Source organism: Capra hircus, chromosome 25, assembly GCF_001704415.2.
Source record: "Capra hircus breed San Clemente chromosome 25, ASM170441v1, whole genome shotgun sequence".
NCBI lineage: Eukaryota > Metazoa > Chordata > Mammalia > Artiodactyla > Bovidae > Capra > Capra hircus.
In genome coordinates, this window is record NC_030832.1 from 3,372,872 (window position 1) to 3,395,523 (window position 22,652).

Below are 22,652 nucleotides of genomic sequence, written 5' to 3' on the forward strand. Positions count from 1 at the left end.
ATTCTTTACCACTGGACCACCAAAGAAGTTCCTCCAGGCTATTTTTGATTCCCAGGAGGCTCTGTAGACCCCCTTCGTCTGACCCTTTCTTACTTCCTTCCTGGACTCCTATATTCGGGCCACTGTGCCCTCTAGAGTTCTCAGAGGCTGTTCCGCAAAATCACTTTGATCCTTGGACCTTCCCCCACCCCTTCTGACTCTAAATTAGGCATCAGCAAACTTTCTTTAAAGGGAATGTAAAAGTTATTTGCACGTGGAATCTAAAATATGACACAAATGACCATATCTAAGAAACAGAAACAGACAGAGAGAACAGACTGACGGTTGCCAAAGAGGGAGGAGCAATGGAGTGGGGGTTTGGGATTAACAGATGAAAACTATTATATATAGGATGGATAAACAACAAGGTTCTAGTGTATAGCACAGTATTCAATATCCTGTGATAAACCATAATGGGAAAGAATATAAATATATATAATATATATATTAAAAACTCAATTACTTCACTGTACAGCAAAAATTAATACAACATTGTAAATCAACTACACTTCAACAAAAAATTTTTTTTTAATATTTGTATTAGCTTCCTATTGCTACTATAACAAATTACCACAAACTTAGTGACTCAAAACAGCACAAGGGAATTACCTGCTGGTCCAGTGGTTAGGAATCTGCACTTTCACAGCCATGGCCCAAGTTCAATCCCGGGTTCCTGGTCAGGGGAACTGAGATCCCACAAGCTGCATGGTGCAGCCAATTTAAAAATATATGTATTTATATATACTTTCTGGAGGTCAGACATCCAAATGGGTTGTATTTGGCTAAAACCAAGGTGTCAGCAGGACTGCATTCCTTCTGAAGGCTCTAGGGTAGGAAGGGGAATCCACTTCCTTACCTTTTCCAGCTCCTAGTGGTTGCCTGCCCCTTCCTGGCTCCCAGCCCCTTCTATTTTCAGAATGCATCACTCCAACTTCTTCAGTCATCACATCTCCTTATGCGACTCTGACTGCCCCCCCCCACCACTCCCTTATTAATGACCTTGGGCCCAAGCAGATAGTCAAGAATAATTTCCCCATTTTAAGATCCTTAACTTACTTATATCTTCAAAGTCCCTTTTGCCATAGAAGGTAACTTATTCACAGGTTCTACAGATTAGGACATGAACATCTTGGGGAGGTCATTTTTCGGTCCACCGTACAATCTCAGTTCATACAAAAGCTGGCAGGGGTTACAGTATGCTCCATCAATTTCACTCCTAGGTACACATCCCCCAAAAAATGAAACCAGGGACTCACACATGATCATATACCAGTATTCACAGAAGCATTATTCACAACAGCCAAAAGGTGAAAACCATCAATGGATCAATGGATAAACAAACTCTGATCTATTCAAACAACTGCATATTATTCAGCCTTAAAAATGAATGAAGTTCTGATATTTGCTACAGCCTGGCTGAACCTTGAAAACACAATGCTAAGTGAAAGTCAGATACAAAAAGTCACACATCAAATGACTCCACTTCTATGAATGATCTACAATAGGCAAACGCATTGCGACAGAAAGTAGATTAGAGGTTACCAAGGGCGGGGGAGGGGGAGGGGAGATGGGGAATTATTGCTTAATAAGGAGTATGGAGTTTCTGTTTCGGGTGATGGAAACTTTTGGAAATAGTGGTGGTGTTTGCGCAACATCATAAATGTAATTAATGGGACTGAATCGTGCAGTTTAAAACAGCAAAGTTGTTCATTCAGGTGAACACACAAAAATTTTAAAATGGTAAATTTTATGCTATATGTATTTTACCACAGTTTTTTAAAAAGTTAACAAAAAAAATAAAAAAGGTCAGTGGTCTGGATTTGACTTGTGGGCTATAGTTTGCCTGACTCCATAGGTGAAGGGAGGGGGCTTGCCGCAAGCCCCTTGTCTTCTCTCTTTGCTCCTCCAGTTTAGGTTTCACAGCCCAGCAATCTAATCATCTTGCATGCATGCTCCCTTCTGAGTCCAGCCCTCCACCTGTCCTGCCCCTGCCCCCACCCCTGGATCTGAACAGCGCTGGGAAAAGGAAATCCCACCATCTTACTTTTAAATGCTGGACCAAGATCTTCAAGTGACTCCTTTGTGTGGCTGGCCGTCCCCTCCTATGGCCCTGCTCCCTCCTCCCTCCCTTCCCAAGGCTCCTCTGCCTCCCCTCTGGTACCTGAAATCTGCTATCCAGCCAGCACCTAGATGTGAGTCCATGTTCTGTCAGTGCCTGGAGAACCCCTCCACGTGTATTCTTCAAAGATGTCTCTCCAGCAACTGTCCCCCACTCCTGCATCCTTCCCTCCTGCTCGCTACTGGCTCATTCCCACGTGGAAAACAAGCCATCTTTATTCCCATTTAAAAATGGCAGAGTCCCTGGTGGTCCAGTGGTTAAGACTCCGTGTTTCACTGCCGTGGGGCTGGGTTCAGTCCCTGATCAGGGAACTAAGATCCCATCAGCACCGCAGCTCAGCCAAAAAGAAAATCAGACAATCACACATTCCCTTCCCAAGCTACACTCTTGACTGCAAAACTCCCTGAAGTGGCTGTCTATGCTCACTTTCTCATCCTGCTCACTCCATCCGGAGCCAGAACTCCATGAAAACTGCTCTCACTGGTGACTCCAAGGAGCTCTGTTTCATGTCTTCACTGTATCCGACTTTTTTTTTTTCACTTGCCCTGTTCAGGGATCGAACCCCGGGCCCCCTGCAATGGAAGCAAGGAATCCTAACCATTGAACCACCAGGGAAGTCCCTAAATGACCTTCTTGAAGTTCTTTTCTGCTTGGCATCTGAGATATCCCGGGGCCATAGTCTTTAGACCTCATCTCTTGTCTACACATACTCCCCACTCTTTGGACCACAGAGTTTCCAGAAAGGACTCGAGGCCATGCAGTGTGATTCAGAATCCAGGAGGTTCTACCCCAACCCCAGCTCCTGGTGACCGCAGTCAAGTTCCTTAACCTAAATCAGCTTCCTGGTCTGTAAAACAGAGGCTATATAGTACCTAGCTTGCAGGCTGACTCTCACAAGAAGTCACCGGCACACCTGGCTTGTCATAGCATTAATAAGTGGTATTTCCTGGTATCACTGGGTTGACATGGGTGACAGCAGCCAGAGGTAGCTTAGCTGGCCTGGGAGAACCGGGGAGGGACAGAGGAGGGGCCCAGCTTTCCCCTTCCCCTGCTCAAACTTGTCACGGTGATGAAACGTCCCTGGCAGTTCAGTGGTTAAAACTCTGCACTTTCAGTGTAGGGGGTACAGACTCAATCCCTGGTTGGGGAACTAAGACCCCATATGCTTCGTGGCACAGCAGACAAAAAAAAGTCACAGTGAAAGGAAGCAAGCACGTTGCAGGTTTCTTTTCTGTTGAACATGGTGCTCACCTGCTTTATAGTAAAGACACTCACAGGTAGGATCTGGTGTGAAAACTGGCCTGCAGACAGTTTGCCCTTTAAAAAGGAAGTCTCTTTGAAGACTGTCATCAAATAACTGCCAGTGGACAATCGGTGTTAGAAATGCAGATGATCAGAAATGCAGATTACAGAGCTGACAGCCAGCCGGTCCACCTGCAGCAGGGCTCTGGGGCTGGAGACCCCAGGACATCCAGTGCTTTGGAGAACAGGTGAAGGGAGCAGACTGACTCAGCCTAGGGGAAAGAGCCAAGGGCTACAGTGTGGCCTGGGACACCGCCCTCCTTTCTCTATGTTGTCAAACCCAAACCCAATCAGCCCACTTCCCCCCATTCCCCTTTGCTGCCTTTCCCCCAGCCCCACCCCCAGATTCCTGGTGGGAAGAGTGATGAGCAACAGGCTTTATTGATGACTGGATACAGAAGCCATGGTCTATCACCCAATGAAGAACTGCTCAGCATGTAAAGGGATGAAGTACTGATACATGGCACAAAGTGGATGAACTTTGACAACGTGACGATCAGTGAGAGAAGCCAGACATAAAAGGCCGCGTATCATATGATTCCATTTCTATGAAGTGTCTGGAATAAGCAAATCCACAGAGGTAGAAAGTGGATTAGTGGTTGCCAGGGAATGAGGCAGAGACATCACTTTGCCAACTAAGGTCTGTATAGTCAAGGCTATGGTTTTTCCGGTAGTTATGTATGGATGTGAGAGTTGGACTATAAAGAAAGCTGAGTGCCAAATAATTGGTGTTTTTGAACTGTGGTGTTGGAGAAGACTCTTGACAGTCCCTTGGACTGCAAGGAGATCCAACCAGTCCATCCTAAAGGAAATCAGTCCTGAATATCCATAGGAAGGACTGATGTTGAAGCTGAAACTCCCAAACTTTGGCCATCTGATGCGAAGAACTGACTCATTTGAAAAGACCCTGATGCTGGGAAAGATTGAAGGCAGGAGGAGAAGGGGATGACAGAGGATGAGATGGTTCTATGGCATCACCGACTCAAACATGAATCTGAGTAAACTCTGGGAGTTGGTGATGGACTGGGTGGCCTGGCGTGCTGCAGTCCATGGGGTTGCAAAGAGTCAGACACGACTGAGCGACTGAACTGAACTGAAGGGAATGAGGGGGAGTCTGGGAAATGGAGAGTGAATGCTAGTGGGTATAGAGTTTCTTTGGGGGGGAGTGATAAAATCTTCTCAGTTGATTGTGGTGATGGTTACAAAACTGGTTGTATTAAAAAAAACCCCACTTAACTGTAAACTTTAGATGGTTGAATTACATATAATAAAGCTATTATATTAAACAACTTTATTTCTTTAAAAAAAATAGCTTTGTTGACCCTGAAGATTTCCAGAAGTCCCAGGAGCCCCAGAAACCTCAGGGATCCCCTAAAGCAAAGGGTTCCAGAGCATCTTTCTTCAGCCAAAGTGGGATCTGGCTGCCCTCAAGGTGCCATCAGCGCTACCCTTCTCAGAACACACTTGCCCTCCTCTGAGGGTGGCTGGAAGCTCAGGTGAGAGATGTGAGCCCTAAGATCACGGATGTAACCTGCAGCCGGGAGGGCGGGAGGGGGGACCATCAGCACAGAGGCTGCGGCAGGTTTCCACTCTACCCAGCGCCCGAGGGGCAAGGGATGGGTTTTTCTCAGTTTTAAGCTTTTATCCTACTTGTGCATCTAGAATACTGTTCCTCTCTTTGGAATGACGACTTACTTACTCCCTGTTGCCGCGTAACAGATTTCCATCAATGTACTGGCTTGAAACGGAGAAGGCAATGGCAACCCACTCCAGTACTCTTGCCTGGAAAATCCCGTGGATGGAGGAGCCTGGTAGGCTGCAGTCCATGGGGCCGCGAAGAGTCAGACATGACTGAGCGACTTCACTTTCAGTTTTCACTTTCATGCATTGGAGAAGGAAATGGCAACCCACGCCAGTGTTCTTGCCTGGAGAATCCCAGGGACGGAGAAGCCTGGTGGGTGGCTGTCTGTGGGGTTGCAGCAGCAGCATTGGCTTGAAACAGTACCATTTATCATTGCCAGACGTGGCATGGCTGGGCTCTCAGCTCAGAGTCCTGCTGGGTGAAACTGAGGTGTTGGTGGGGCTGCAAACTCACTGGTTGTCAGCAGGATTCAATTCCTGCAGCTGTAGGACTGAGGTCCCATCATCTTGTGGGTTGTCGGCTCCTGTAGACCATCCTCAGGCCCTGTGGTCCCTCCATCTGAGGAACAGAGTGCGTCCCACACATCGATTCCCTCTCTGGCTTTGAATCTCTCTAATCTCACCTTCCACAAGCAGCTGGAGAAAACTATTTTTTTTTTAATGGCTTTGAGTGATTAGGTCAGGCCCACTTGGATAACCTATCTCTTAGGCAACTTATAACCTAATCACGGGAGTGATGGCGGAGTCACAGGTTCCACCCACACCCAATGTAGGGAGTTCACGAGAGCAAAGGTCATCGGGGGCCATAGGAGAATTCTGCTGCCACAGAAGGGAGACCACGAAGGAGGTACAGAGAAAGTTAAGGAACTTCCCTCAGGAAGTATGGAGAATTGGAGATGGAGCCTGAAGCAGAAACGGGGGCCCCAACCCTAATCTGAAGCTTTATCCTCTACACAAACGTGACAGGAGCAGCGGGTGGATGGACAAGATGACCATTCAGGCTCCAGCTGACGTTTCATGGCCCACATGCTCACGTGCACACAGGGAATCCCGGCCTTCTTGGGGTTGAGGGGTGTGGATACCAGCTATAGGAGCAGGGATGAGGCCCCATAGAAGCATAAAGCCCTTGCCTGGGAGATGATCCTAAATGCACCCAGGAAGGCAGAATGGGGGTCACACGCCTCTGTTGGGGTTTGTAGCAAACTGCGATACCCGCCAATGCCCTGGTCCCCTTTCCTACCCTATCCACAGGGAGAGTCCTGGGCCAACAAGACTAGGGTCCCCCAACCACTAGGGGGCGACTAGCACACACAATGTTTTTTGTCCAGGCTCACCCTGAGCACATCTGGGAAACCCAACTGCACATACTAGGGTAGAAGCTCTGACCACTCAACTTCCTACAACCCCACGGCCCCAAATCCCCAGCCACCAGGCCCCGATCACCAGATGCCCGCTTCCTTCTAACAGGCTGATCTGATTCACTTTGCTCACAAGTGAACCCTTGACAAGGGGGCTGGAACCCACCTGTGACGTGTTCCCTGTCTCCTCTCTCTGGTCCCACTCTCCCACTCCGTGTTTCCAGGCCTGACACTGTAGCCCATGGTGGGGAGCCTCCTGCCTTCTCTTCTCTTCCTCGACCAACTCGCCCTGTCCAGGCCCCCCCAACCCCCAACCCTGGGAAATGTTCCTCTGCTGCTTTGCAACATGTCAACTAGAAGGAGCCAGGTCGTCTGCTTCGATTGGGTGCATCCCCCTTATAAAAACTCAGTGAATGGCCATTCTGGCTGGACTTTCCATTTTAGACAGCAATGGCTGGTTGGTTGTAAGCCGTCAGGGCGGCTACAACAATCCCACCAGGAGCCTGGGTCTCAGCATAGCAGGAAAGGGGGACCAGGGGTGCAGGGGAGGGAAGGACAGGGCCTCTGGGCTTCCGGTCAATATAAAGGAGGCTGAGTCGGTCAAGGCACCAAGGGAACCATGGCCGGAGGAGACAAAGGGTCACCAGAGGCGCCACAGGAAACCGCGAGGGAGCATTTGGGGTTCAGAAGGAAAGCAGGAAGCAGGAGAATCAGGGAGGAGGACTAGAGGGGTGCTGCTGAGCTCAAGATGCTATCCAGTCTCCCTCTGGACTGCAGGCTCTCCTCTGAAGGAGACAGGGATGGGGAGAGAAGGCAGGACGTCCAGCCCCATCTGAGGATGGGACCGGCCAGGCCAGGGGAGGGACGGACGCCTGCTCTGATGAGAAAGCAGACCTGGGTGGGCTGCGAGGGGGGAAGCTGATGGGAAATGGGAGGAGCTCTCCCTGGGGAGGTGGGCTCAGCATGCCAGGAGGCCCCTGTGCATATGGGCATGAGAAGTCTGGGCCGCGCATGTGCCTGACACAGGCTGCTCTGGTGGCTTTACCTGCATCCCCCGTTTCATCCTCACTATGGACCCCCAATCCTGTTATTCCCCGGGAACTTGCCAGGGTCACCCGGCCAGTCTGCACCAGTGCCTGGCTCCCTTCAGGCTCCTCTCAATGACCTTGCTGTGATTGTCCCCAGAACAGCCTTCAGGCTGAGAACTCACTCACCTGGTCCCAGGGTTCTGGCCCTGCCCAGGTAAGGCCAGGTGCAAGAGGGGAGCTGAGGGATGTGGAGGGCGAGAACCGTCTGCTAAAATGACAAGGCCAGGTTCATGGTGATACAGAACCCACGTGCTGTGGATGAGAGTCAGGGCCCAGACAGGAAAGGAAGGAGCAACTCCTAAGGGTCAGGGAGGGCTTTGGCTTCAAGTCTGGGCCAACAGGGAGAAAGGCAGCGAGCAAGCTCCCTGGAGGGGAAGCTGGCTGGAGCGAAGGAAGGCTTCCGGGTGGCAGTCTCCTCCCTCGGCCTCTCTGGACCTGCGCCCACATGCAGCCACGTTGCTCCCACCAGCACACTGGGGGTTAATGTCTGTCTGGTGCAGTGACCACAGCGGCAGGCTGTGATGCCAGTAATGCAGAAGCTGAAATTTGAGAAGCAGAGGGGAGAGGGGCAGGGCTGGGAAAGGCTCCGCGGCAGAGAGGAGAGAGGGTTTCCCTGGCAGGAGCTGCAGCTCCGCTCCAGCAGCCAGAAAAGACCCTCCCTCTGCCCGCATCCCCTCTCTGCGTCACCGCTCCTCTGCCTTAGGCTGCGGGCTGTGGCGCTAGCTCAAGGTGGTCCACGATGGGCCAGTGTCCGAGCCCTTGGGCCACGGAGCTGCGGATCTGGGGAAGGATGGAGGGCGTGCCCAGGCGGCCAGCGGAGAATGCGTGAGGCCCTGCCCGGCGCTGCCGGAAGCGCTGGGTGGGGAGCAGGCCGAGGGCAGAGTGGGGAGGAGGAGGACGGGAGGTCCCAAGGCGCCCGACCTCAGAGGCCTGGCCTTGACTCCCCGCTCCTTGGACAGGACTGAGTCATGGGAGACACATGAAGCTCCCCGCCCCCTCCCCGGCCCACTGCCAGCCTGCCTCTGCCCTGAGGACTGACCTCGAGTTCTTCCCAAGTATGTGTGAGGTGCTGGGCACAGCGTGAGCTGCTCATCTCCCTGCCCTTAGTCAGTCCCACAGAGTTTCGGCGGGTCTATTATTGTGACCCCCATCACAGAGGAGCAGACGGAAGCTCAGAGAAGCTCAGGAGCGTGCCCAAAGCCACATAGCCAGAGTAGCAAAGCTGACTCGAACCCGGGATATCCGACAGCAGATATGGCATGCCACGCTCCTGGCAAGGAGAAAGGAACAAAGTCCACTGGAAGGTGACCCAGGGCTGCACGGCAAATCCAAGAAAGCAAGAGACGTAAGGCAGCCCAGGAACCCCAGCAAAGAGGCTGCAGGTGAATGAAAGGGGCAGCAATGTTTGGGGCTTATACTCCACGAGGTGGTGCAAACGGCATCTGGAGGGAGCAGGGCCGGGTCTGGTCCAGCCTGGATCCATGAATGACGATGCTATGGCCACAGGGACCTCTCGTAACCCCCTAAAGCACATCCCTTGGAGCCACTGGATCATCACCAAACAGGTGACCCACTCAGCTTGACAGATCACAGAGGACTTCTGGGACTTCAGGTGTGCATGGCCCTTGTTTGAAGAGTCAGCAACATCTACTGTGCAGTAACAGTGGGCAAAGCTCTGCTAAATACAGGCAGAAACACCAGGGTCTGTTGACCAGGAGGCAGGAGGGTCCTTGCTCCATAGCTTCCAGCTGTGACGTGACCTTGGCTCACCTCTCTGAGCCTCGGCTTCCTCACCTGCAGGAGGGGGATCGTGTCAGTACTGAAACAGAGAGCTGCTTTGAGGATTAAATGAGGTGTTTATCAAAAAAAACACTTAGACTGGAAAAACTTCATCTTTACAAAAACTTGTACATGCATGTTCCTAGCAGCATTATTCACGAAAAGCGGAAACAACTTGAATGTCCTCTGATGGATAGATGCATAAACCAATGCTGATCCATTCAGACAGTGGAATATTAGTCACCCATAAAAAGGACTGAGGTGGATGAACCTTGAAAACATGGTGCTCAGTGAAAGAAGCTAGATACAAAGGACCACATATTATAGGACTCTGCTTATATGAAATGTCTCAAACAGGCAAATCTGTAGAGTCAGAAAGCAGACTAATGATTGCCAGTGGTTGGGGGTGGGGAAGGAGAGGAATGGGGAGTGACTGCTAATGCATTCAGGGTTCTGTTTTGTTTTAAATCAATGTAGGGGCGGGTTGTGCCAGGCAGCTAGCAGGATTTTAGTTCCCAAACCAGAGACTGACCCCAGGCTCTGTGCAGTGAAAGCACAGAGCCCCAATCACTGGACCACCAGAAAATTCCCAAAATCGATTTAAAAAAACCAGAAAACTAGTTTTAAGTTCACAGCAGTATTGAGCCAAGATTCGGAGACTTTCCACCTACCCTCTGCCCCGACATGTGCACAGCCTCCTCCACGATCAATCCCCACACAAATGGTACATATCTTACAGTTGATGAATCTGCTGGGCTTCCTTTGGGGGGATGATAAAAATGTTCTGGAATTAGATGCTGAAGGTGGATGCACAACTCTGTGAATACGTTAAAATCCACTGGATTGTAAATATTTTTCCGTGTACACACTGCTTTGTTTGTTTTTGGCTGTGCTGGGTTTTGTTGCTGTGCAGGCTTTTCCGCAGTTGCAGAGGGTGGGCTACTCTCTAACCGCAGCGTGCGGCCTTCTCATCGCAGTGGCTCCTCTAGTTGCGGAGCGCAGGCTCTAGGTGCACGTGGGCTCAGTAGCTGCAACCTGCTGGCTCTTGGGGAACGAGGGCTTCAGCAGCTGCGGTGCAGGGGCCCAGCTGCTCCGTGGCACGTGGAATCTGTGTCCCCTGCATCAGCAGCTGGACTCTTTATCCACCGGGCCACCAGGGAAGTCCTGGATTGTCCATCTTAAAGGGGTGACTTTTAAGGTTTGTGAATTATACCTCAGTTTTTAAAAAGCACTTAGTAAGAGCTCAGAAAATGTAGCTCTCGTTATATGTCCTTCAACTTCAGAGAGTCCGTCGTCTAATGGAAAAGAGACAGATGAACACACTGAAAAATCTTAGAGAAGAGAGCCAGGCAGCCTGGTCCCAGCAGTCTGGGTCGCCTATCCTAGAGTCAGGCTCAGGGCATGTAGGACATGGACAAGAGGCAGATGCAGGAGCCCCTCCATCACCGAGGGGGCTGATGTGGTGATAAGCTCCACACAGGAGTACCAAGCCCACCATGTCCAGAGGAGAATAACTGTGAGTGCGTGAGGCTGGCAGGGATCTGAGGAGGTAGCATTTGGACTCAAGTCCTTAAGTGGGAGGATGTGGGTGGTTTGGTGGGGATGAGCAGATGCCCAGATGTATTGCGTCCCAGAGGGATGCTGGGAGGCAGGGCTGGCAGGAGTGGAGGGTGCTGAACCCAGGGTGGGGCGGGGTGGAGGCATACTCCGTGGAGCATGTACTGTGCCCCAGCAGATTCTGGGAGGGGCTGCACTTCACAAATAGCTGCAAAAAGCTTACAGGAGGCCGGCCCTCCGCCCTCCCAGAACCTCCAAGTTTCTCTTGAAGGCTCCAAGAGGTTCCGACCACTCTGGACCCCGGGTTTCCTCTTCTGAGGAGCCCCGGGCCTGGGTTCCCTTTCTGAGCCACCCTCCACTTCAGGTCCCCAGGATCCAGGAGAGACAGGATAGGAGACGGGTGAGCCTGGGTCCCGCCCTTCACACACACACACAGACACACACAGACACACACAGACACACACACAGACACACAGACACACAGACACACACACACCTCGGTCAAATGACCAGGCAGGCTTATGCTGCGCAGGGAGGGACAGACTGTCACTCCCAGGAGTGAGCCTGGGCCCCTCCTCCAGCCCCGGTGGAGCTGAGGGCACAGTGAGGCGACTCCCAGGGGCAGGCCTGAGCCTGCAGGCCCGCAGGTGACGCTCACCCACTTTTCCCCTCAGCCCTTTCCTGTCCCTCCTGCCTCCACCGTCTGCCTGCTGTAGTCCCTAACCCAGGGAGAAGCCAGACAGTACAAAATTCCTTGGAGAACAGAAAGGAGCCTGCATGCTCACTCCCGCATACACACACACTCACACATACATGCACACACCATCCTTTCAGCCCACAGGGCAGACCACAGAGCACCTAGATTCAGGACAGAGAAAGGTACCAAAGTCACTTAGCTCTGTGTTTTCTCCAGGCCGGGCAAGTGCCAGAGGATCTGCAGGCATAGTCTCTGTCAATCCCAAAAAGAATCCCATGAGATTTCACAGATGAAGAAAATGAGCTTGTGAGAGCTTAGGGAATGTAGCCAGTGAGACACCCCAGTAGGTAAGGGTCATAAAGCTGAGTGCATTGCCTGGCAGAAGTGCCAGATGCCAGTCCTGTGGGGGCAGCTCACAGAGTGTGGCTTCTGCCCATCCCCTGGCACTGGCTCCTTTGGGGGACCACCCCCAAATCCCACTTTCTCTGTGTGGCTCTAGGGGTGTGAGCCATGCACTGGGGCGAGCTCCTGACCCGGACCTGTCCCATCCAAGTGTCCAACATGAGCTGGTTCCCAGATGAGCCAACGAGGGGCAAGCCGAGGGTCTCGCTGGAGCTCCAGGGAGAGGCAAGCTGGGAGTTCGCAGGCCTTGGGGAGCGGTGGCCTGAGTGAAGCTACACCGGACACTGGGCCGGGAGATGCAAGCCCGTGTCCCACAGCCAGTGACAGCACGGGACCATCTAGGCCCTCAGCCTTTGCAGTTACATGAGCTCTTAAGCAACTGGTCTTTGAAGGAGGGCCCCAGGCTGTCCTGCCCCCTTAGGGGCTCTGGTGGCTGAAGGGCTGGGACAAGGCTGGGGACGGGGCCTCACCTCTCTCCCAGAATCTTGGGTGGGGAAGCGTGGGACCCTGGCGGCCTCTTTCTCCTTGGCTCCCTTTGACCTTCAAAGCTGACATCTGCCTGCAAGACTCCATCTCTCCTCCTGGAATCTAGCCTCCAGATGTCGGATCGGAGTCGGCGGCCGGCGGCAGCCAGTGGCTGCCTGCCTCCCCCCAGAGTGAATCAGCCACATTCCAAAGGTGCGAACACAGACGCCGCGCCCTCGGCAGCCTGGGGCTGCAGACTTCCTCCCCAGGCCCGCCCGGCCCCTGCTCCCCTCCCTGCCCGCCTCTTCCCAGCCAAACCGGGCTTTGGGCTTCCTTTCCAGAGACATTCTCCTGGAACTGGAACAGAGAAAAAGAAAGCCACTGGGGCTGGGAGGCACCCTGACCCGCCCTGCTGGCTCTCTCCCCTGCAGGGAGTGTGGACCCCAGCCCGGCGCCCCAGCTGTTATCAGTACTTGCTGTTCATTCTCGCTGCGGGAATTTACTGAGCACCTACTATGGGGCAAGCAAGAGAGAGGCAAGCCCCTGACTGCCCGGAACCGGACCCAGAAAGAGTCCGAATCAGCTCCACAGACAGATAACAATTTCAAGTGCAGGAATAACTCTTAAGGAAAGAAAGAAAGGCTGACAGAGGACAAGCGACTAAGGGAGGGTCTCTCTCGGGAGTCACGTGTAAGCTGAGGCCTGAAGGATGAACGGAAACCTTATCTACAGTCACTTCTCTGTGTCCCGAGAACTACAGCAAAGCAACCCCAAAGAATGTCTCTCGATTCCTCAGAAAGTTTTTGAGTTCTTGTGTTCATGCCTTCTGTCAGCACTGATGCAGGGAAATCTGGCTAATTATTCTTTTTTTTTTTTTTTTGACCATGTTGTGTGGCATGTGGGATCTTAGCTTCCCAACCAGGGAGCAAACTTGAGTCCCCAGTACTGGAAACGCAGAGTGTTAACCACTGTATCCCCAGTGGAGGCTCCTGGCTAGTAGTTTTTTTTTTTTTTTTTTTTTTTTTTAATAAAAGCTTTATTACAATATAAGTCACATAGTATATAACTTACCATTTTAATGTATACAATTCAGTGATTTTTCAGTATTTCAACGTGGTGCAACCCTCAACACAATTTTAGAATATTTTCATCACCCTCAAAGAAACCCTGCACTGCTTACCAGTTACCCACCCCACCCCAACCCCTGCCCCAAGCCTCTGGCAACCACTCACCTATTTACTATCTATGGATCGGCCTATTCTGAACATTTCAGAGCAAAGGAATCATACAGTATGTGGTCTTTTGTGTCTGGCTTCTTTTGCTGAAAGAAGTGATGTCAGTCATCCACATGGTAGCCTGTGTCAGTTCTTCAGCCTTTCTCCTGGCTGAGTAATATTCCAGTACGTTTATTCATTCATCCATTGATGGACCTTCGGGCTGTTTCTACCTTTTGACTGTTGCGAATAACACTGCTGTGCACGTCTGTGTACAGGTTTTTCGTGGACATGTGTTTTCTCTTGGGTGCACACCTGGGAGTGAAGTCGCCAGGTCAAATGATGACTCTATCCTGAGGAACTGCCAGTGGCCACACCACCTGATATGCCCAACATGCCCACTAGCAGTGGGAGAACATTCCAATTCCTCCCTCTCTTCCTCAACACTTGTTGTTGCCCCTCCTCTTTTGTGACCGCCATCTGCTGGGGGAGCTGCACCCCCATTCCTTTCGCGACTGCACTGTCCCACTCCCTGAGGATTCCAATGTTTCCAAGCCCTACAACAGGTCCTGTCCTGCTGTGATCCACCTCCTCCTTCACAAGGGTCAAACCCTAATCCAGTCCAGCGCCTGGAGACCTTCAGGTATGAGGAGCAGTGGAAAGGAGAGATGGGCATCCTGGTCTGTGCCTCCAAGGAATTGAGTGTGGAAGAGAAGCCTGGGCAATTGCCCCCAGGAGTTCCTGTAGGAACTGAGGCCTTCCTCTCTGCACCTTCACAGAGTGGAGTTTCACCTGTTCCTTCACGCCACGGCCCTGGATAGTAGGCACACCATAAATACCTGCCGAATGGGTGAATGAATGAACAGAAGGTGAAGAGAACCCAGAGTCGGGATTGGTGGTTAGAAGCTCAGGCTCTGGGGTGAACTGGTTTCCACTGAAGGCCACCTCTGCTGCTTTACAGCTGCATGCCCAACTTCTTGGCTTCTCTGAGCCTCCCTCGCCATCTACAAATTGGGCCTGACAGTGACTTTCTACCTGACAGCATTTTGTTTTAGATTTATTTTGTATTTTACTTTTGGCTGCATGGGGCTTTGCTGCAGCACAGGCTTGGCTACTCCCTAGCTGCCATGTGCAGGTGAATCACTGCAGCGGCTTCTCTCGTTGCGGAGCACAGGTTCCAGGTGCACTCGGGCTCAGCAGTTGTGGCACACGGGCTTAGTTGTCCTGCGGCATGTGGGATCTTCCCAGACCAAGGATCGAACCTGAGTCCCCTGCATTGGCAGGTGGACTGTTAACCACTGGACTAGCAACGAATTCTCTGACAGCATGGTTTTGAGGATTAAACGCGCCAAGCAGTGTTTAAATTAAATGTGCCAAGGAATTCTAGAGACAAGGTTACATATCATCAATCCTCACAAGTGCTTTGTGAGATAAGACTGTTGTTATTAATACCTGCTTTGCCATTATAGACAAGGAAATGGGAATTTGGGGGGCTCAAGGAATCCGTCCAGGCTAAAGGCCGGGAAGGGCAAAGCCAGGATTTGAACGAAGACCCCGACTCAAGGCAGGGGCACTGACTCAGTGCCACGTGGCCCCTGACACAGATGGGGGAAAAGCCAGGCAGCCTCCAAGTAGTCCAGTTCAGATGACACCTCTGGGCTGAGTCAAGTTCTCAGAAAGTGAGGGGGCCACTGGGGAGTTCAAAAGCCCCTCACTGCAGTGGCCAGATAAAGGGACTCAAGAGATGTATGATGGCGGGCGGGGGGTGGTAATAAAAGAAAAGGTATTAATACAGAGACCCCCAGCCTGGGACACCAGGACAGACACCCTTGTGGTGGGTGGGGGTGTGTGTGCACTCAGGGGTCTGGAAGGTGAGAGGGCACTATGACTTTTAACAGGGAAAGCAGAAAGAAGTCAGAAGTTTCCAGCTGGAAGCCTGGCTACTGGGATGGGCACTCTTTCCTGTCAGGGGTACAGCTTGGAAGGAGCATCGAGGAACCCACGGTGGGTGGACCCCCCTCAGGGTGACAGGTGTGGCCAGACTCCCCTCAAGTCAGAGCCTATATCGAAGAGCTCCACAGGGTTAGCCGAGGGGAGATATCACGCTCGCCCCTGAAAATGTCAGGCTGATGCACCTCAGAAGCTGGGTAGCACTGAGGGGACTCTCCTGGATAGAGATGAGGTTCCTCTCTCACTTTAAGAAAAACCCATTTATTTATTTGGCTGCACTGGGTCTTAGTTGCAGCAAGAGAGATCTTCCTTACAGCATATAGGATCTTTCAGTCACAGCATGTGGGACCTAGTTCCCCAACCAGGGATTGAACCCAGACCCCTTTAACTGGGAGCACAGAGTCTTAGCCACTGAACAACCAGGGAAATCCCTCCCCCTCACTTTTGCCTCTTCAACTGAGGAAAGGAATCAAACAGAAAAGGACCAAGGAAGGAATCCTAGGGAATACCCAGCTTTAGGGGCCCACAGGCAGGCAGGCGGTGCAGACCCCGGAGGGCTTCGGGAAGGACAGCTGGAAGGAGGTCTGCCCAGGGGGAAGGCTCAGGACAGCTCAGCGGTAAGTGGCTCAGCGGTAAGCGGGTGATGGGGCAGCCTGCTCTTTGGGGGAAACGGCCGGGGATGGATCGAGGCAGAGCTATCACTTGAGACTCCATCATTTATTTTAAACAGGGAAGCTCAGCTGATGACAGCACCCCAACGGAGAGTGGAATGCACTTAAATCCAGTCGTGGAAAACATTTACACACACACACCAGGCTCTGGATCTGCTAGAAGGCTCCAGAAGGGGTTTCTCATGGCTGCCTGGCTGGGAGGTCCAGGACCGTGGTTTTCCAGGTTCAGTCAGAGGACCAGATGCATCTTAACTGCTTGGGAGCTTGTTAGAAATGTGTACCCCTGGGCCCCGCCCTCAGTAAGTCTCTCAGTTTGAGAACCACTGCGGCTGTAAGGTTCAGAAGCTCTCCAGTTCAGCAGGTGACAGACAACACAGCGAGACTGATCTGAGGGGACCAGCTCTCAGCTTGTTCGGGCATTCTCTCCAGTTTCATCCCTGTGACTTGCAGCACTCCAATGTGACACCTCAGACCTCTCCCCCTCCACCCGGACACTCCCACATTCTCAGCCTACCTGGTCAGCGGCCAGAGCTCCAGCCGCCCCCTCAGTTCAAGGCCAGGGTGTACAGAAGGTCCCAGGAGCCCAGGTAGAATAAGAGTCATTCTCCCAGGGAAGCCTCCTGCCTGCCGGGTGCCCCCAAGGTGCCTCTGGCCCCACCTGCAGCACTCCCACCCTGAGAAGGGACTGACCTATCTGACCCAGACGCAAAGGCCTGGAGACTGTGTGGCTAAGAAAGAAGAGCAGAAAGTGTCTCCATCCCCTTTGGTCATTGTCCCCTCTGCCACCCCTACAACCCCACAGAGTATATGTGTGTGTGGTGGGGGGGGGGTCGGCAGGGGTGGGGGGTTGTCTCCAGGCCAAACACGAAATATATCTTCTCTACAGGGTGAATCAGCTCCCTGAGGGGCAGGGCTCTGGAGTCAAATGATTTGGACTAGGATCCCACCTCTGGTCCTTAAAAAAAAAAAAAATTTATTTGGCTGGGTCTTAGTTGGGGCACAGGGGATCCTCAATCTTCTTTGCAGCATGTGAGATCTTTGGTTGTGGAATTTGAACTCTTAGTTGCAGTATGCGGCATCTAGTTCCCTGACTGGAGATCAAACCCGGGGCCCGGGATTGGGAGCCAGGAGTCTTGGCCACTAGACCACCAAAGAAGTCCCCTCTGCTCCTTGACAGCTGTGCACACTCAGTCCAACCACTTAACCTCTCTGAGCATCTACCAAATGGGCATGATGGTAAATTCCACTGTGGTCCTGTACCACCAGGACTGTGCTCCAACACAGAGGAATGCGGCACATGACTAATCCTCCCAGTGCCACATTTCACACCATGGCCCAGAGGCCGAGGCTGGAGCCTGTGCCAGGTTAGAGAAGGAGCAAAGCTGAAGACTCACCACCCTTGCCCTGTTAGAAACTCTCAGGATCAGAAGTGAAGTGGCTAAGTCGTGTCCGACTCTTTGCGACCCCATGGGCTGTAGCCTACCAGGCTCCTCTGTCCATGGGATTTTCCAGGCAATAGTCCTGGAGTGGACTGCCACTTCCTTCTCCAGGGGATCTTCCCAACCCAGGGATTGAACTCGGGTCTTCTGCATTGTAGACAGAGGCTTTACCATCCGAGCCACCTTAAGTGCATAAGCAAATCTTCACAGGAGATTGTCCCTTCCCACAGCAGAGAGCGGTCAGCATGGCCAGCCAAACCCAAATAGGAAGCACTGAGGCCCTTTCCCTCTGGTCTGAGCAGTGGTCAAAGAAATCTGCTGCAGGTGCAGACATGGGTGGGTTTTGTTTCGTGTGTGTGTGTGTGTGTGTGTGTGTTAATTTCTCCAGGCTCGCAGGGATGTTTGGGGGATTCTGCTTGTTCTGCACTAGCTGGTTGCACGCACACAGAGCCTGTCTGTCTGGTTGACTCCGCCTTTATTACTGCTCTGGAGCACTGAGGCTCACAGGGCTCTTCCTCCCCGAGCTCCACCCGACCGACCGCCGCCGCCCCCGCCCCCGCCCCCATCCTTCTGTCCTCCCTTCCCAAGCCCACTTGTACCTGCTCCAGAGCCTGGAGGGGTGACAAGTGCCTCCCAGGCAATAAAAGCCTCTCGTTCATAGGCAGACATCCTCGAAGACTCCTGCTACATCCTCATTCTGTGTAGATTTCAGGCTGGATTTCAGGGCTGGGTATGAATTACAGCAAGCTGGCTTTGGGGAAGATTGTTAGCTAAAAGGCCCTGCCTGCCCGTTCTTCCCTTCAGGGGGTCAGTCACACCCTCTTCCTCCAGCACTTTGGGAGGAAATTGAGGTGCGGCACAAGAACCTGACTCGGTCAAGTTCACCTTATTCTGGGTCTCTTGGGTGTATCGGGCAATGACGCCAGTCTCCTTGGGCTCCAATGCTGTGCGACCTTGGGCAAGTTATTTAGCCTGCCTGAGACTGATTTCCTCTCAGATAATGCTAGCGCCCAGGTCCGGGCTGTCCTGAGGCTTAAAAAAAGTAATATACATAGAGCACCTAGCACTTTGCAGGGCACCTGCTCAACACTGAGCCATTATTATCATGATTCCATCCTTTCCTTCTGCCTGTCTCCATTCCAGCCACACCATCCTCAATGCCCGGCTGCCTCCGACACCCCCAGGCACAGGCCTGTTTCCTCGCTTCCTCCGGGTCTTCGCTCAAAAGTCACCTTCTCCAGGCCCCCCTCAGCGGCCTGGGTGTGCCATCCCGTGCTTTTGTTCTCACCCTGACACTCATCCGATATACTGGACGTTCTACTGATGCACCCGCTGGCCTCTCTCGCTCTGGAGCACAAGCCCGGTGAGATGCAGGGCTTTTGCAGCCTTCTGCCCCCGGGGAGCCCGCGCTGGAGTGAATGGGTTCCTGTCGCGCCTCCCGGGTTGCAGGCGCGACTGCGAGCCTGACTCAGGGGCCAGATCGCGCCCTGGGGGCCGCCAAGCCGGGTCGGAGCTAGAGGAGCAGCGAGCACTGGGGCCTCTGGCCGGGCGGGTGGTGGAAACCCAGGCCCCGGGGGCCGGCGCCGGAGACAAAGGGCGGCCCTACCTGCGCGAGGGGCGCGGGTACCTCCCCGAGGGCGGCTCCGGCGCGCGCCCGCGCGAGGTCACGTCCGGGGCGCGCCGGCCGGAAGCAGGCCCAGCCCAACGGGCGGGAGGGGCGGGGCGTCTGCGGCAAGGCCACACCCCTCCGGCCGCGGGCCCGCGGCGAAGGCGGGGCCAGCAGGGGCAGGGCTTCCTCGCACTTCCGCTCTCCTCCGCCGGCTCGTTTATATTCATGAGGCGAGGGGCGGGTCCCGGGTCCCCCACCCCCACCCCCACCCCCACCCCGCGGCGCCCCGCCCCGCCCCAGGCCGCGGATCCCGCCTCGGCGGAGGCTCTGGCCCCAGTGGGGCGCCCCCGGCTTCCGCCTCTGGGAGGGAGTTTCCACTTGGTCACGACTCAAAAATGTGTCGCTCCCGCTCCTCCGCCCCCTCGTCCCTACCGCGGTGGGGTCTCCTCCCTCGGAAGACAGCGGGGCGGGGTCGGGGGAGGGGCGGCTCCTCCTTCCCGGGGCAGGTCCGTAGGGATGGGCTGACCCTTCCCTCCGTCTCTCCAAGTTAGCGCCTGAAAGAATCCTCCTTTTTAAAAACGATATTGATAATAGTTCTAATGGATTGAGCGCTTACGCCACCAAGCACTGTGTATTATATGAACTACCTCTTTAATCCTCAGCTAAATAAAACATTGTCTCAATAATCAGAAGATCAGAAAGTTGAGTGACTTACCCACCACCACACAGCCCCACTCCTTGGGCCTTTTTCCGGGAAGGTTGGTACCGTTAGGCTGAAGTGGCAGGTGCTCACCCCCGCCCCTTTCAAGAAATGGGCTTATTACTTAAGGCACTCCAGGGTGGCTGGGCGTGGCTGAGGGGTGGATCTGAAAACCTCCTTCACTTGAGGAAGACTAGGGGGGAAAACAAAGCAGGGGCGCAGGACAGGCTGCACAATGGACCCGATCCAGTGCAAAAATGAAAAAGCACTGGGTCTGTTCAGAATGATTAATAATCCCAAGATGGTGAAGGCAGAACATTCAGTGAAGTATGGTGGTGGTTTAGTTGCCAAGTCGTGTCCGACTCTTGGGACCCCGTGGACTGTAGCCTGCAAGGTTCTTCTGTCCCTAGGATTTTCCAGGCAAGAATACTGGAGCGGGTTGCCATTTCCTTCTCCAGGGGATCTTCCCGACCCACGGATGAACCTGGAGTCTCCTGCGGTGCAGGCAGATTCTTCACCAACTAATCTACCAGGGAAGCCCCAAATCACCCTTGGGGGTGGATGAGCCCTGATAAGTGTCAGGTTTGTGCGACTGAACAGGTGAATGTCCATGGAGCCCTGATGAAGGAAACTGGGGCCACTTATTTATAGGGGCGGAAAAGCCAGCATGGACACCCCCACATCCAGTGTCTGTCCCTCCCTGCCCAGGAGCCTCACTCCAGGCTGACGTCTAGAGCTCAGCCTCCAAAACTCCAAAAGCTGAGCGCTTCAGGCCCTCTAGGGGTCAGGTGTATCTCCAGTGGGAGAGTGTGTGTCAAACCCAAAAGACCCTGCTGGCCCTGGGGGCTGTGCCTCCCGGGCGTTCTCAGTCAGGGGCCCTGCTGGCAGGTGGGCTGGGTCATACATGCTGGGCCCAGCAGGGCCCTCGGTTCTGACTCAAAGCCCTTCTTTCTCTCTGGAGCTGAGAGTGAGGAACAGTCAGAGCTGATTCCCAGAATAAACACCCCACCCATAGTCAGCCCCAGCCTTGCAGCCATGGCAAGCCAGCGCCAACGGGGAGAGAGCTCTCCAGGCTGACTGCTCAAGGTTAATAAGTCACCCTGATCTCACTTCTTGCCACAGCTCCATCCTTGTGCCTGGGCCCCACTCACAGTGGGTTGCAGGCTTCATTAATAATAATAGCGCAGCTACCATTTGCTGCGCTGTTTCTCCCTTCCAGCCCTTTGTGTTCCCTCTTAGTAGAGCCTCATATAGCCCCGTAGCAGGCATGAGGATCACCGTTTCTCAGACAGGGAAACTAGAAGAGAGTTGATGACTTGGCTGAGGTTAAGAGCTAGAGTTTGGGGTTTGATAGATACCATTCATCTATCCTGGTTCCTATTACCTCTCCTACATCTGAAACAAGTCTTCAGGCTCACATGTTGTCTTGTATTATTCAATTCCAGTCCCTTGAATAGATTAAAGGCTCTGGAAAGAAAAGAACCATATTTATACAGCTGAGTTACTCCTGTACTGAAACTCATCATGTGTTAACCAAAGAGCCATGTACTAAGTGGGCAGGTATATGTGTGTGAATGAGTGAGTCATGTCCCTTCTGGGTACTGACAGGTAAGGAGCCCACCCTAGACTGAGCGATCCCCTTGGAAACCTGGATGAGTTTGCTAGCCCAGCATGCAACAGACCCTCAATAAATGTTGTTGAATGAACATGTGATAACAGTTTAATAGGCATCTGTTGAATGAACGGGAACCTAGGAGATGTTCAATAAATGTTTATTGGGAATTCCCTGGTGGTCCAGTGGTTAGGGCTTGGTGCTTTCACTGCTGGGGCGGGGGTGGGGGTGGGGTGGCCTCGGTTTGATTCCTCATTGGGGAACTAAGATCTTGCAAGCCACGCAGCATGGGGAAAAAAAAGTTCACTGATGAAGGATTAAGGGACAATATTCAGCCCCCAAATATATTAGCAATTATCTTAGTTCCAGTGGCTATAACAAAATACACAGGCTGGGTGGCTTAACCAACCATTATTTCTCACACTTCTGAAGGCTGGAAGTCCATGATCAAAGTGCTCACAGACTCATTTCCTGGTGAGGGCTCGTATCCTTGCTTGCAGACAGCCACCTTCTTGCTGTGTCCTCACATGAGAGGAAGAAAGGGAGGGAAAGAGAGAGCTCCAACTTTCTTCCTCTTCTTATAGGGGCACCGATCACATCATGGGGACTGCATGAACTTATTTAAACCTAATTACCTCCTAAGGGCCCCATGTGCAAATATTATCACCTCAGGGTTGGAAGTAGAGCTTCAGTATATGAATACAGAGGAGGACACAAACTTTCAGTCTCTAACAGCAATATTTATGATGATGCCAGGCCCTGGGCAGGACCCTGTAGGGGGGTGACAAAACAGATACTGTCCCCTATTCTACTTCTTGGGGAATTTATGCTCTAATAGACAGTACAAAACACATGGGAGGGGAGCAGGTGACAAAGGATGGGTACTCAGAATAAGGGCTCCTGGAGGGAGGAAATCTAGTGTCACTAGGGAAAGAAGATATCCCTGTTCACCCACCTTGCACTTAGAAGGCCATGCTTGGCCTGACTGCCATAACAAATGCTGCCTCCCA

General features: G+C 52.8%; 1 long non-coding RNA gene across 1 annotated transcript; it reads right to left on the reverse strand.

Annotated features, from left to right (window-relative positions):
- Positions 5,409–12,643, reverse strand: LOC108633922. Its single transcript, XR_001917294.1, has 3 exons — positions 12,453–12,643; positions 9,998–10,086; positions 5,409–9,341 (listed from the first exon to the last, which is right to left on the reverse strand). It is a non-coding gene; the product is annotated as an uncharacterized LOC108633922 (long non-coding RNA).